We start from the raw sequence: 14,011 nt of genomic DNA, 5'->3' as shown, positions 1-14,011 counted from the left end.
GGCCCTCGTGGACAGAGCTTTAGGATCTCTCTCTCTCTCTCTCTCTCTCTCTCTCTCTCTCTCTCTCTCACACACACACACACACACACACACACACACACACACATACACACACACACACACATTTATATATGTATATGTATATGTGTGTGTGTGGGTGTGTGTGTGAATATATATTTGTATACTATATATTTCTCTCCCCTCTCTCTCTACCCTCTCCTTTCTCCCCCTCCCTCTCTCTACCCTCTCCCGTAGTGTAACATTTAATGGCGTAGTAACTTATGTGTAGCGGAAATTAACATAGACATAGTGAGCATTTCATTAAGAATAGATTCCTAATGAGCATAGCAAGAGTGCTTGGTTGGAGAGAGAGCAACAAAAGCATAACGCCTCGTTAGAATTAGGCATGAACAATACTTCAAAAAGAGAGAAGCTATTGAGAACCGTTGAGGACCGGATGTACATGGAGCCGGTCCCCCCCTCCATAAAGCTTTGTATTATAGGTTTCCCCCATCAAGGGAGACATTTTACAATACAATACTTTGTGTTCCTTCAATAACTTGCTTGTGCAATAAAGATGGAAGCTTCAAGCACCAAGCTTACACTTGAAAACACAATATCAATTCCCTCATGGTCTTAGACCCAAGACCTCACACACCTTCGAAGATGGTGAGAGCTAGCGGGGATGAGAGTAGATCTAGAGGAAGAAGGAGTATTCTTACGAGAAAGAGGTATTTTTCCTCACATAATCACTCTTAATAGCTTAGCAAAGCTTAGTAATTAGTATGGTAGAGGAGATGAGCATGCATTGGAGCTTGGCTCTTGGTTGGATTTTCATCACAAAGCCAAGAGTTATTGGCGTAGGCCTCCCTTCTCACAAGCTTGGAGTAGATGATGAGCTTTCCATTAAAGCTTGAGAAGGAGATAGTCTTCTTTACTTCACACATGAGTTTGTGTGAGCGTGTGTGCCATAATGCCTTCCAAAATCAGTCTTCTTTCCCTTTTTGGGCGACCCCTATTCCCTTTTACTCAAGTTGGCTTCCTATTGGCCCTTAAAAAGCTTAGCCAACAGCATTTGAGAAAGCTTTTTACTCATGCTGGCTCCCTATTGGCCCTTAAAAAGCTTAGCCAATAGCATTTGAGATGCCAAGTCAAGAGCCTTGTGACAAGTGTCCACCCTTTTTCCCTTTTGTAAAAGCTTAGATAATTAATTTAATTATCTAAATTCTTATTAGACCCTTTAATATTTTGGCCAATAGGAATTAAGCAAATTTGTGGGCTGCTTATTTCTCATTGGACCTTTTGACTGTCCAATATTCTTTTAGGGTGTTTAATTTTCATTGGTTCTTTTATCAAGCATTTCTAAAATAAGAAATTTAATTTACACTAGCTTAATTCTCATTGGTCCACCTCTTTGTCCATCAATAGGATTCATGTAAAATTGGGGGTTTTTCAACATGCCTGACATGTGTCCTATTTGCTTTTAGGTGTAAAGGTAAGCTTGTGTGTGTGTGTGTGTGTGTGTGTGTGTGTGTGTGTGTGTGTGTGAGTGCTTTGTCCCATTGCAGCTCGCCCTCTCTCTTGTCTTCTTGCTGAGTACTTTGTTGACTTTACAAGTTAGCATTTTAGTCACTAGGAATGGTTCCCATGGCCTAGGACCTGTAGACTAAAAATTTGGAACTTTACCCTATGGAAGTCTTAACGGAGTTGAACCCAAAGGTCTTTTTAAACTCCATTGATGCACTTTGCTCTTAGCAAACCGTCCCCATCTGTATCCCTATTTTCCCTCCTTTGGATCCCCTGTTGAGACCAGACTGGCAGCCTTTCCAATATCTAGCCTTTGCTCCCCCTGGTATCTCCCCATAGTTAACGATCAGTTTAATATGAGAAGATCATTTAGGAGAATTAGATATTAGTTATTATGACATTAACTCTCCCTTGAAATCATATGTCCTCGACTATGAGGTAGAGACGATAAAGCCTAATCAATAGTCCGTTTGCTAGCGGGTAGAGGACCCCTATTTTATCCTACGACATCATCCCAAAATTGATGACTAGTCCATTTGGTGCTTGAGAGCGTTAGCTGCCGCCGCAAGCATGTCTATACATTAGTCCGTATCAATATTTTATAGTAAAGTGACAAGCTCTACTTGGTGTTTGCGAGACATCGTCTCAGCAAACATGATCCTAAGCATGCATACTAAGTAACATGTGCACACTTTAAAGAAAAATAGAGTCTTATAAGATAAAAACTTTGTTAATTTTAAACATTTTTATGTTTGCTTACTCTAGGGAATCATTGTAAGCATTGACAAGGTTTAGGTTATCCTTTAATTGTATGCCTTGCATCCATCTAGCATCTTCAAAATGATAGTTCTTAAACTTAATAAGATACCGGAATAATCTTATCGCCTCTCAATACCTTGTCTTCATGTCGGAGAATTGACTCGGGTTGCAGCACCTTTTCTTGGTCCTCAATCTCCGATGGTCTTCAATAGTTGGTTCTTGAGGTGGCTCTCCTTTGTAAGGCTTTAATAGGCTCACATGGAAAGCATTGTGTATGAGCCAATGACTGGGTAACTTGAGTTGATAGGCCATCTCATTGATTGGGTTAAGAATATGGAAGCGACCATAATACCTTTTTGCTAACTTAGCATAGTAGTTTTGGTGTCCCGTAGGATTCTTGCCCGTTGTGTGCCTTAATTGAGACTTGGGAAATTTAAGCAAGACCCAATCATTTTGTTTAAAGGCTTGAGCTCGATTACATCCTCATGCGCTTGAGAGGAGAGATAAAGAAATCCTCCTTGTCCACATAGCTTTGGACATGGAACCTAAGGGAGTGACTGAGACTTCTTGCCCCTTGAAAGCACCATCGACAAGTAGGACATCTCCCATCTCATAGGCTTGGATGCCTAGCTTGGTGTCCAACTCTCTGGATATGAAATTGTGAGTAGAACTAGGGTGAAAGAGAATAAAAACATCATGTTTTCTTACCTTTCCCCAAGCATGGTATAGAGGAGATCCTTTGTGATGAGTATCTTCGTCTTGGATTTCGACCAAGGTAGCTCTAGGAGGCTCATTACGTGTATTCTTGTGGGGGCAAACGCACGATAGGCATGCCGTTGCTCCCCACACAGGAAACAACTGTTATCTTTCTGATAACGCTCTAGCTCTTCAGGAGAGAGTTTTTTTTGTCTTTATAAACTCCCTTCTCCTTAGCTTTCTTGTTGTTGGCGTTGCCTTTGGGGGTCTTTTGGACATTGTCCTTCCCTTTAGGCTTGTTACGATCCTTGTTTTCCGTGGGCTTAAGATTTCTCTTAGCCCCTTGTTGGAAATTGGTTTGTGAAGCCACCATAATAAGGCGTATGACCGTAAATATGGTGCGTGGCCTTTGGGAGTTGACATACTCCACCATATCTTTAGTTAAACCTGCACAAAATTGTTGTTTTTGCTCTCCAAAATCCATATTTTTGAAGACAGTGGCTTTGAGATGTAAATCCCAAAACTTGTCTACATATTTGTGACTAGATTTGTAGGGGGAGAGCTTCAAGCTTCGCCATTCGATGAGTACTTTGTCTTTGGCATCGGTAGCCAAAAATTGCTTCATGATGGAAGCTCTTAAAGCTTTCCATGTTCGTGGAGCTTCACCTTTTGCTCATAGGCTAAACCACCGTTGCATGGCGGACTTTTGAAAATGCATAGCTACATGGTGTAGCTTAGAGGACTCCGTGAAGCCCTCGTCTCCAAATGCCGCATCGAATTGTTGGATGAAGGCCAAGACTTTGTTCGTAGCACCAAAGGTGCCATCGTAGGTAAGGAAAGAGATGTTCTTTCCTCCCTTTTTGAACTTTTTGAGCTTGGACGACCTCTTCCATGCGGAATAGGATTTCCTATGGCCTCTTCTTTTTGGTGGTTCAAGAGCTGCACCATCACTTTCTTCAGAAGAGGAAAAGTATGAGGAGGATGGAGAAGAGGGTGACCTCTTTCTCACCTTTTTCTTCCCTTGTTCCTCTTTGTCTGCACCATCACTTTCTTTAGAAGAGGAATAGGATGAAGAAGATGGAGAAGAGGGTGATCTCTTTCTCGCCCTTTTCTTCTCTTGTTTTCTCTCATCACTCTTTGAATTATGGTGTGGAGAAGTATGCGGTGGTCTTCTCCGTTTAGGGGGTGATGGAGAGCGTTTTGCCCGCCGTCTTCATGGAGCCATCTCCACCGAGGTGGCAGGAGACTCACTTCTTTCTTGCTCTTTCGGTGGGGGCTCTACCATTGAAACTTGAGTTCTCCTTTGGGAAGGAGATACGTTGTCAAGTAGTAGATTTTTGATCCCTTTGTACGGATCCTCTTCTTTTTCCCTTATTGGAGAGAGGCCTCTTTTGGAAGTCTCACAAGGAGGCTTCCTAGGTACTCTCTCTTCTTGGTAGGGAGTTTGGAGAATCCCATGAGTACATAGCTGCCGTTGCACTTCACCTTGGAGGGATGGATTGCCCATGGATTTTTGAAGCTTAGTAACAAGGTAATTAACAAGCATAGGGGCATCATTAGTAGCCAGTTCATTAGCAAAATAAAAAATATCAAAATTAATTTCACTCTCTTTACTATTGTCAGTCATTCTAACAAATTTTAGGTGTAAAATTTTTAGGTGTACTTTGGCACTTCAAGCCTTAGTTGCTACTCCTCTTAACCCTTTAGAAAAGCACTCAAGCTCTTGTACCTGTGGCTCAAATATCATTAATTGCAAGGAATAGACTTGCTGACTAAGGTGCTTGTGTTCCAAAAGTCTAACAAAATCCCTACAAAGGAGGGGGCGAATCCTAAAGCTAGGGGGATGAGAGAGAACACACACACACATACACACACAAGGTAAGCCCAAGCCTCAAGAGGCAGTAAGGACACATGTCAAGTCCCTATCCATGTTGCCCTCATGGTGTGCCTAAGCCTATTAGTTAGGCTCCCAAGGGGTCCAATGATAATTTACTTGATTTAATTAATTGTTTTTGCATTAATCAAGTCCTCTCTCTCAAAGGGGAAAGGGGGACACTTGTCCCAAGGCTACCCTTGTTGTTTGATATGCATTTTGCATGTGATTGGCCAGGCTTGTAGGGGTCCAATGAGCTTCCAAGTTGAGCTAGAAGAGGGGGTCGACCAAAGCAAGAAGGGGGGTTGCTTGGGGGGTATACTCTCCCACACACACTCACACACACACACTCATTGTGTGAAGTGCAAAGTGCAAGAGCTCCATCTCCTTTTCCAAGCTACTAGAGAAGTTGAGAGCCTACACCAACACTCTTGGCTATGGTATACAAATCCAACTAAGAGCCATGCTTCAATGCTTAAGCTTGCCATCTTCTCCATCTTCTCCATCTTTATTACTATGCTATTATGTATGCTAACAAGAAGAGTGATGATAAGTGAGGAACTATTTCTTTCTCCCAATTTCTCTATTCTCAAAGTTCATATGCCATTCCATTACATTTAAGGCCTTGCCTTTCCCCTTCTCCTTGCGTTTTCCATCTTGGGATTTCCCTTATGGACAATCCTTCTTTTCATATTTGCCAAGACAATTGAAGCACAAATTCTCTTACTTGGCTCTCTCAAACTCTTTGTTTAAGAGTGGTCCTCGAGGCCCCTTGGATTTTTTAGGACTCTGCTAGTGTAGTGAATGACTTTCTTTTCTTACCAAATGTAAACGACTGTGCAGAAGATGGTACAAATGTCTTGTTCTTATTTTTTTCACGTTTCTTATGCACAATATCATCATATATTTGTGCATGAAGGATATATATATTTGTGCACGAAGGATAGCTTCAATTAATAGCTTTGGGTGGTGGTTTGTAACCCTAGCTTGATACTCAAGATCTAGCCCATGGATACGACCTCACACCTTCTGAAACTCGTTTATACCCTCCAACTTCAAAATAATCTCTTGATAATTTTCTATATACTGGATGAACGTGAGATTGTCCATCACTCACTCATCCCAAGCATCCCAATTCAAATCTTGTTTATAGCTCCTTACAGAAGGAGATTTCAAAGTTTTTCCACATGATCGGCTTATGAGATGGCTTGAGACTCATCCACCAATTATAGGCCTTTCCCTTTAATGATAAAATAGTCTCCATCTCTTCTCTTCCTCCATTTCTGGAGGAAGGTATCTACGGAATCCCTATTCCACTCATGTTCTTTTTCCTTGTATATTGGTAGTGTCTTACTTTTAAGCTTCTAGCATCCATCTAAGAGGACGGAGATACGCCATTAGGGAGTGCATCACTTGCAGGAGGAGGAGACATGCCGTGAGAATCAGGCCCTTGGCCTGAAAAACCTAAACCCACATGTCCTTGTACACTTGCTAGTGTATTAGCCATGACTTGATTTAATAACATGGGTAATGTGTTGGGGTAAGCCATTTAGCTTACACTCTATATGTAACCAACCCCTAAAGCCAAGCATACCAACCATGCACCATTATGTGCATGTATGCATCCCACTAGATAAACTTCCCTAAACATATCCATCTTTATAGTCACATGCTATTCACTATAGACACATGATATTTGACCCTTCTCCCATATGTGATGGAAATCACTTTTTCTAGCATTAAATGCCACCTTTCACTCTTAGCCTATATAAGGCCATAATGCTTAGCTTGTAATTTGTCCGGTCCTTTTGAATCTTTTCAATCTACTTACTTTTGGATTTTGCATTTGTGTTGCTTACGTTAGTTATTAGATTAGTATACTAAATTATTGTTCCAATGATTAATGTGACTAACCCTTTTTTACCTTAATTAATCAAGCCTTACAAGTGGTATTAGAGCGCTTTTGTGAGGCTCATTATAATTATTATTAGCATTCATTTTTCACAAAAAAAAAAACTTGTTTGAGTGTACGTACTTTTGCTTCTTGCTCTTTCCATTATCACGAGTCTTTGAACGCATTAGTATATGCTCCATTTGGCCCAAGTGTCGAGAATGGCATTATAATTGAACTCTCATGAGCTTGTGTTTGATTAACATTCTACTTATTGCTTTTTCCTAGAGGCATATGTGTGCGGGTTAGTGTGAGTGCCTTTCTTGAATTGAAAATGTGTGTGAGACCTTAAGGACAAATATTGTTTTTTTGGGAAGCCTCTCATAGACCTTGCTGTCACTAAGCCTCAATAGTCAAGATCTTTTCAAGAACATGGTCTCATCTTCAATAGCCAACTTGCTGTGCTCCCTTTTGTTTTTTTAATGCCCTATAAAGAAACGCCTCAGCTTTTATGGAGATTGCCAACAGGCACGTTATCACTCACTTCTTGAAGTTCGTGATCTCCAAAACTGTTTGCCTACTTCATGCTCCGTGACGCCCACCACCTCACTGCAATTATAGTGCTACTGCTGCATCGTTGTTGGCCATTAAGCTGCTCTCGCCCTACCGTGATGCTGTAGATCTTTTTCCTGCCCCCCCATCATCATAAGCATTGCCCCTTGCATATACACAAGAAGTTTTGGACATATTCTCACAATAATTCTCACATTGTGACTTACCTCAACATCATGAGCTTCTGCGAGGGAGGCACCGCATACTTAGCTAGGTAAGATTGGGGGTAGGGGACCACTGGCCTTGTGGGGGGGCCGGTGGTCCCTTGCCCCCAATTGTACCTAGCTAGGTATGTGGTTCCTCTCGAGTAGAAGCTCATGATGTTATGCATTGTATGAAAAACACTTAAAAAGACTCCATTTTCCTACATGAGAAAATTTCTAAATCTTCTTGTGATATAACTGCTGTCACAATCATCTGTGTATTCAACCCACTGGACATCCTCAACATCTTAGCCAAACTAGTTTACCAAAGCCTGCAACCCGTAGCTTGCTTTGTTCCCATCTACCCACTTGACTTGCCTCACTCAGCGCCTAGTTTGCACCTGCTGCATTAGATACCCGGCACCACACGACTGCTTAAGCTGCTTGCCACATCGATTTCTGATGGCTCGTCTTCAATGGATCGAAGCTAGCCCTCAAGCTGCACTTGATTGCCACATCCTACACCACTCATGACCTACAATTTTGTCATCGTCCATTGTTGGCACTACCCACGAATTCTGGCATCTGCATCATAAAGCTCCCCAGCTGACATCGACTCTACAAGCAAGAATTTTGGCTCTTGAACCTTCTTCCCATGATGAAGCAACCTCTTCCCTTGCGTTCTTACTAAGAGATCCTTCACGTGCTAAAGAACAGAAAGCTACTTTGGACTGAAGCCATCCAGTGTCTAAAAGTGGGTTCTCAGGAGATTGACCAAAGCTCCCTAAATTCACTTCTTAAGGGTCTTTTCCCGTGCTAAAGAGAAAAACACTACCTCAGCCTCACTCAAACTTGCTTACCTCAAGCCAGTATTATGCAATTGAAGGCTTTAATTTCCAAGGGCACATCAACCTTCTCAATTTCTAGGGGGAGTTTGTAATGAAAAGCATCAAAATTCTCTCCCAAAGCACAACGATATGTATGTGTTATTTAATCCCAACATAACAAAAGACCTTAGAAGCACCAAGCCCTGCATTTGGACAAGTATTCCGCATTTTGTACAAATCTATTGCATCTATACAAACAATATATCCACCATAAGAAGGGGCATGCACCCAACCAATGTTTCCTCAAAGATAATGCTTGGAACCAAAAGAATCCTAGAGATTCCAAAGGCAAAGCACACATTGTGGAAGAAGAAGAAGAAGAGAAAACACCATGAGGATGTATTGTAATGGGTTTTAGATAGTGCCCCAAAACCAAAGTTTGGAGGTAAGACCTACCCTCTCTTGCATCAGATTCCATCTTTATGAGCCCCATGTAGTTACCTGATGTAACCCATGTAGTTATCTGATGTAACCCATGTCACACTCCCTAATCAGAATCCATGCTCCTTTGTGTAAGCTTCAACTTGTGGGAACGTCTATTGGGGTAAGCCATTTAGCTTACACTCGATACGTGACCAACCCCTAAAGCCAAGCATACCAACCATGCACCATTATGTGCATGTATGCATCCCACTACATAGACTTCCCTAAACAGCTTCTTTATCATCACATGCTATTCACTATAGCCACATGATATTTGACCCTTTTCCCACATGTGATGGAAATCACTTTCTAGCATTAAATGCCACAGTCGAGCCTATATAAGGCCATAATGCTTAGCTTGTAATTCGCCTGGTCTTCTTGAATCTTGTCAATCTATTTACTTTTGGCATTTTACGTTTGTGTTGCTTACATTAGTTATTAGATTAGTATATTAAATTAATATAGTAATGATGAATGCGACTAACCCTTTTCCACCTTAATTAATCGAGCATCACATAATGTAGTGACACTAGCATTTAACAATGAAAAATATTTTCTAGGGTGGTCTAGAGAGGCAGCAATCGATTTAATTTATGCTAATCAATGAGCCTATGATCATCCACCAAATCCTCCTCAACATGCCTCATAAAAACGTCGAAAGGATCTTGTGCCACCTACTAGCGATCCAATGATTGATGCTGGAAATCAAAAGCGTGCGTGTTGGAATATCTTCGACATGTACAAATTGCTAGAAGCTAGAATGATCACCCACCAAATCCTCCTCAAAATGCCCCATAAAAATGTTGGAAGGATCTTGTGCCACCTACTAGCGATCCAATGATTGATGCTAGAAATCAAAAGCGTGCGTGTTGGAATATCTTCGACATGTGCAAATTGCTAGAAGCTAGAACGTACCTTTAATCTAGCAAAATTGTCCTTGGCCAAGTTCGTATCTAGATGTAGAAGCGTTGTAGAAGTCTTTGTTTGTAGATTTGGCACCTAAGACGATTGCATGCCGTGCGCACGAGCCGTTGTCAAGAAGAATATACCTTAGTAAACTTTAAATTGAAGGTTGATGAGATTCAAATTGCTGCCATTATTTTCCAAATCCACCTTAGATAAGTTGCCTCCAATGATCACCGAAAGCCAAGTAGAAATACTTAATGCTCCTTGCCGAATGGCAGAATAGCGATAAAATGGAAATCTTTCTTGGCTATTGAAAGCGATCACACAATGAAACTTTAATTTTTTGGTTGATGATGAAAGCTTTGCTTCAACTTCAATGCAAAGTAAGGATAATTTTCTATTTTCTATTTTCTATGTGTGTGTGTGTGTAGATTTCAACAGTTGTTAATGCTATGAAAGATCTTTGAGCTCATAGCCCTCCGGGTGGCCCCAATTTCAATGCCACAAAAAAAAGAGTATCCTCAACGTTTCAAAACTTGACCTAAATCATGACCATCCATGATCAAGGTCCACCTAACTCAACTCCCCTCTATGGCCTTGTTTTTTAGTACGCCAAAATTATTGGTACCCAAAAGTAATCCATGTGTGTAGCAACATGGCTTTAGCTTGTTGCACCATGCCCTCTCATGCACCTTGATCCCCTTCATTGACCTCTCCCATATGCTCCCCATCCCCTTCGCCCTGAATAGTCTCCACTCGCTCTAAGAGAGAGAGAGAGAGAGAGAGAGAGAGAGAGAGAGAGAGAGAGAGAGAGAGAGAGAGAGAGAGAGAGAGAGAATCTTCATCAGATTCCTACTTTCATTAAATATAAACGCCCCCTACTTTGACTTTCTTGCTGCAAACAATAATGGCAACCATGAAATTAGGTGCACTAAAGGGAATATTCTCCCCCCTTCCTTTCTCCCTCTGTGGCTCTACCTGCTCCGCTCACACCTACCTGCAGATGCGTATGCACTTAGCACTACACTCACATCTGCAGTCTGCACCCCCTCCTCCTCTCTTGCATGCCCCTTTGCCTCCCCCTTTCTTTCTCTTTGACAACCCCTGATGCAATCTCGTTGTGAATTCTCTTAGCACGCGTGCACACACACACATGAACACACACACAAAGAGAGAGAGAGAGAGAGAGAGAGAGAGAGAGAGAGAGAGAGAGAGAGAGAGAGAGAGAGAGAGAGAGAGAGAGCAATGAGAGTCTGTGCAAGAACCTTTATTTTTGGACCGCATAAGGCCTTAGTAAACGATTGCATTTTGGGTGCAATTGTGGACCGTTGGATTAAGCTTGTCGATTAACAAACATGGTTTTCGTTTTTAGTATTTCTTGTGGACTCTTGTGAGAGGGTGTTGACATCTGTGTACCTCTCTCTCTTTAAAAAGGGGCAATGAGTATCATGTCACACACAATCTTTCTTATCTTCTTTCACCTTTTTTTCCTCAATTTGTTACAATGCTTCCAAGTGTTTTTGGGTTTCTAAAAGAAGCCTTAGAGAAGTGTTGGGTTAGGCATACTTTCAATGTTTTCAGTGATGATTGAGACTTACCTTGAACTAGTATGTGACCCGCGCGTTGCTGAGGTCAAGGAAACATGGCATGTATTTTCATAGGGCTAACTTATGTTCCAATTATAACACTATTAATACTCGCTTTCTACATGTATAGTCTATCGTATTTCTAAAAATGATGCATGACACAACCTCTTGATAGATTTTAGCAAACATGAATATATGTAAGATGCTCAAAGCATTCTTTAAAACCAAGCCTGGGAGCTTCTCATAAACATTATCTTTCATGCGGTGATAGCCTTTGTTCAACAAACTTAGGAGTTCTCTCCTTCTATTGGGGTGGGTAGAGAGAGAGAGAGAGAGAGAGAGAGAGAGAGAGTCCTCCTTTTGGTCTATATGTAAGATGATGCAAAGCATATCACTAAACCAAGCTTGGAGCTTCTCATAAACATTATCTTTCATGAGGTGCTAGCCTTTAAACTTAGGAGTGCTCTCCTTCTATTGGGGTGGGTAGATAGATAGATAGAGAGAGAGAGAGAGAGAGAGAGAGAGAGAGAGAGAGAGAGAGTCCTCCTTTTGGTCTATCTTGATCTAGCAATGCCACCAAACCTGATGATAGAGGTTAGATAAGTTAGCATGGTGTGAAGAGATGAATGCTAAGAGAAGTCAATGTGAATAACTTTTTTTGAAAACGGAGTGGGTTCTAGAATTGGTTTCAATGATAGGAACACAATTGGATTCAATATCTCTACTCCACTCTCGTACTTGCTTCTATTCTTGCATCTTTCTTATGAGCAAGACATGGTAGTAGTGCACATCATAACTGCCTTAATAAGAAGGATGTCTTTTCCTTGGTCTACCTAGGGTTGAAAAAAGTGATGCCAAGTCAAGAAGTACAAACTAGGTAAGCTAGCAAGTTATTAAAGATGAGGACCAATGGCTGCTACATTGTGTACAAAAAGATTAGGGTTCATTGTTTCCAATGTACCAAGAAAGTTTCAAGTTTCAAAGAGATGAGTTAGCTTTCTATTAATATTAAGATTGTGATTGACCCTTCCATCTATGTTTCTCTCTAGATGACTTGCTTGCATCTCTATCTATGTTTTTTGCACAAGCATAGTAATGGTTTAAATCATCACCTAATCACAATAATGCATAAGCATCTTAATACAATAAGGTTCAGGCTATTTGTTCATTTGCATCTTTTAAATGTGATAGAATGAAAGTAAAATAAGGTTGCTTAGTTGTTTATTTTTGTAAGAGTTTTGGCCATTATGTTAAACTGAAGGATGTGGTGCAAAATGAAGTCGATGACCTAAAATCATGCATGCCATTGATCTTTCTCTCCCTCTTTCCTTGAATTACAAAAGCATGTTCCTCTTTGTGAGAGCATATTATATTCAACCATTTACATGCTTGAAACTATTCCCTTATGCACAATCTATATCATACCAACCATTTGGCTTAGCTCCTTAGCTCCTGCTCAATGTAGAAGAGAGTCTTTTTGTATGCATATTATATCCTTTGAAATTTTGAGAGTATGAATACCATACCCTACTTTAGTGTTTAGCTTTTGATCACGTCAAATGTATTTTCTTACATTTTAGCATGGATCACTGCCTACATTTCTTTCTCTCTTAGAAACCTCATGGACTCAATTTGCTAGTTTCCACCATTATATCCATAGTAGGGGAGCATCTTCTTTATGGAAACTTTAGATATGCCACCAATAAAGAAGATGGCACCATTGACATCAATAACGAAGTTATAGAATATTATAACATCATAGAAAAAACCTCAAATTATTTCAACGATTTGAAGTATCTAATAAAATTGGAATGATATAGAAATGATACACATAAGTCTCTCTCTCTCTCTCTCTCTCTCTCTCTCACACACACACACACACACACACACACACACACACACACACACACACACACACACACACACACACACACACACACACACAATGTGTGCTTGAGTTCAAGACTCTATGAATAGATATTTTGTTGAAATTATGGTTTTCTTCAAGACGTAAAGCTCTGTGTGTGTGTGTGTGTGTGTGTGTGTGTGTGTGTGTACATACATACATAGGTATGTATACATGTATATATGCATACATATACATATTATGTCTAAAAATGATGAAGCAATTCATCTGCAAAGCCTACATAACCAACTCAAATTCTAGTTTTAGCTTCATGAAAAGCTACAAAGTTCTTTATCGTTGGAGAAATTTAATCTCACAACCAAGGGTATTTTGGGAATTTTGAAAAAATTGAAGGGAATTTATGACAAAATATTTGGGGTATTTTTGGGCTTTTTGAAAATTGAGGGATATTTTGGAAATTAGAGGGGTATTTTGGTAGTTTTCCCTATATATATATAGACACACACACACACACACACACACATGCATGTGTGTGTGTGTGTGTGTATAAATAAATAAATAAGTATACACATACACACACAAACACATGCATATGTACATATGTGTGTGTATACGTATGGATGAACGTATCTCTGTGTGTAAATAAATAAATGAATGAATGAATAAATAAATATATGTATATATGTATGTATGTGTGTGTGTGTATGTATAATCTTGAATCAAAGATTTTCCACATAGGTCTTGAGGCCTCTTGCTATTGTTCTACTACAATAATTATGACATTCAAAATTTCTATGCTCCCCTCCCTGCAGCAAAACCTCTCTCTCTCTCTCTCTCTCTC

The sequence above is a fragment of the Adiantum capillus-veneris genome, chromosome 28 (assembly GCF_014529385.1).
Source record: "Adiantum capillus-veneris isolate H3 chromosome 28, ASM1452938v2, whole genome shotgun sequence".
NCBI lineage: Eukaryota > Viridiplantae > Streptophyta > Polypodiopsida > Polypodiales > Pteridaceae > Adiantum > Adiantum capillus-veneris.
Note: the sequence above shows the minus strand (reverse complement) of the source record.